This window comes from Petaurus breviceps, unplaced genomic scaffold, assembly GCF_028583685.1.
Source record: "Petaurus breviceps papuanus isolate PSGF00001 unplaced genomic scaffold, PetGlider_PUasm1.0 90895, whole genome shotgun sequence".
In the NCBI taxonomy this organism is placed as follows: Eukaryota; Metazoa; Chordata; class Mammalia; order Diprotodontia; family Petauridae; genus Petaurus; species Petaurus breviceps.
In genome coordinates this window covers 13,844,094-13,846,664 of record NW_027187372.1, presented here as the reverse complement: position 1 = coordinate 13,846,664, position 2,571 = coordinate 13,844,094, and the positions used below count along the sequence as shown (strand labels likewise).

At 37.5% G+C, this 2,571-nt stretch overlaps 1 pseudogene; it reads left to right on the top strand.

The window, feature by feature from the left end:
• Positions 1-808: 808 nt before the first annotated feature.
• Positions 809-2,249, top strand: LOC138151138 (arfaptin-1 pseudogene; annotated as a pseudogene).
• The last annotated feature ends 322 nt before the right edge of the window (positions 2,250-2,571 follow it).

Here is a 2,571-nt window from a genome sequence, read left to right as displayed (position 1 = left end):
GGTTAAGTAACTTGCTCAAGGTTACATGGCCAGTTATTTTTGTGTGGGTGCCAAGTATCTGAGGCCGGAAGCGATCCCGAGTCTCCCAACTCCAGGGCCAGCCTCTTACTCACTGCTCTACCTGGCCTCTCCTACAAAGAATATTTCTCAAACTGTTTGAAGTTGTAACTAAATGGCATAGTATATGGAAAACTAGGCTTCTAGTCAGGACGGCCAGAGTTAAAATCAATCTATATACATAATTGCTGTCATTCAAACCCTGTGAAATAAGTAGTGAGACTATTCTGATCCCCTTTTTACAGATGAGGGAACTGAGAATTAAATAATTTGTTCATGTTTACATAGTTTAGTAAACATCAAATACAGATTTGAAATCCAATCTTAACTCCAGGTCAAACATTTTTCTACTCGGTTTCAATGCTTTGTATAGCCAGAAGCTAAGGTAAGATTGAAGTAGAATTGTTTGCAAGGTATTGTTATTATTATTATTACTATTTTTAAATGCAAGATGTTATAGTAGCCTAGAGGCAGCTAGGGGGCACAATATATAGAGTGTGGGACTTGTAGTCAGGAGGACTTGAGTTAAATCCTATCAAAGATACTATCTGTGTGACCCTAAGCAAATCATTTATGCTCTCAGCCTCAATTTCCTTCTCTGTAAAAAAAAGGGGGGGACATACTAAAAGTATCTATTTCACATGGTTGTTCTGATACCATGTGAAATAAAATATAAAGTACTTGGAAAAATTAAAGCACTATATAAAATGATAGCTATTATTATTCTTGTTAATGTTCTGAAGATTATAAGATGATTCAGAAACAAAAGAAAGTAGATATCAAACCAGGGGAAGTTAGGTAGATATCCCTAATTACAACTTGAACCTATTGAAATGAAGGATGGTGAGGAAGGCAACCCCAAACTAGATAAAATAGACATCAAATAATTATGACTGAAGGGAGACAGACAAATGGAAGGCATAAGGTGGGAGTTCAGTGGGTCATGGCAAAAAAAAATGTTTGTTCTGTGGACAGGAGAAACTACCTTAGGAGGCCTAACAGGCTCTGCAGGTGGTTTGGAGACAGCCCTTAGGGCTCCCTTCCACCTCCCTCCACTCCCACCTCCCCCACCATGGGGTTCAAGGTATATTATGTCTGACCCCAGTAATGATTCCACAACTTTTGGTGCTTTTAATCCAGCTACAGAAGGGCAGGATTCTAAGGAGTTTCACTGTCTCAAGAATTTCCCCCAAATTCAGCAGCAGAAATTCTAGTGACCAGCAATGGAGAAGTGGAAGATTCACATGAGTATGACTTTAGCAGGCATTGGAAGCATTCATTGTTAGTTGCATGCAATCTATTAGAAACCCAGATTACATTTCATTGAAGCAGGATCGTTTCAAGATGACCAGAGAATATAGCAAAAGAAAAAAAAAAAAGGTGGATTTTAGCAGATGAAATGAAAAATCCTGCAATGGAGAAATTGAAACTTGTAAGAAAATGGAGCCTAAATACCTCTAAGTGTATTTGTCAAATTATCTCTGAGAAACTGGGTCATGGCTCAAGAACAGTGGACCTTGAACTGGAAGTTCAGATTGCTATATGGAGAGAAAACAAGGGATAATATGAGAACATATTGAAACTGGCTCAGACACTGTCCTTCTAGATTTTCCAGATGATACACACTCAGAGGCAACTCAGAGATGCATTTGCTGACCTTAGTTTGATGTCCCTTGAACTCCATGAAGAATTTGCTACAATTGCAGATACCTAGAAACTGCTGGTTAAAATGGAGAAATTCTTCTTGGAGCTATTATTTTTTTTTTAATTGCAAGTGTGAACACTTTGGTGAGCAAAACAATTGAAGATACATTAATGACAGTGAAACAATATGAAAGTGATACATACCTGACTGATTTAGAAGAATTGAATCTCGGACCACGTGATGCAAACACTCTGCCAAAGGTTAAATGAACAGCTACAGCATCTGTTCCAAACACATAAGGAGAAATATGATAAAATATGCAATGATGTATCTATCAATTTGAAATTTCCAGAAGAAAATAAGGTTAAAGTATGGCACAATCAGTTCATTCTTTTCCACAATGCCATCACAGCTTTGCTGGGAATCAGAAGCAGCTTGAACAGACAAACAGTTCCACATCAAATTGAAAACTCCTGGAGTGGATACCCCATTCTAACTTGAAGAAGAGCAATCAGACCTGGGAGGGAAAAGACCCATTGTCATCTGAGAACACGATAAGCATTAAAATGGGGGAGAAAAAGGGAGAGAGGACCCTTGTGTTGATTCTTACACAAACAGCTTTAGTTTTTCCCTTTTAATACTTGAACAATTTGATGGGAAGGTGGGTGACTTTGATATAAACATAATTTCTATAATCTAAATATAGCTTTTTTTGGAAAAACTTCTTTTATATTGTGAGAGTTGTTGGCTATTCCTGTCATTTGAAAACATCTAAAATAGCTTTGCATTGACAAAATACATATTTGTGGTTTCTGATCCTCAAGACATAGACTAGTCATGGCTTTTCCAAAAAGGGAGGTTTACATGAT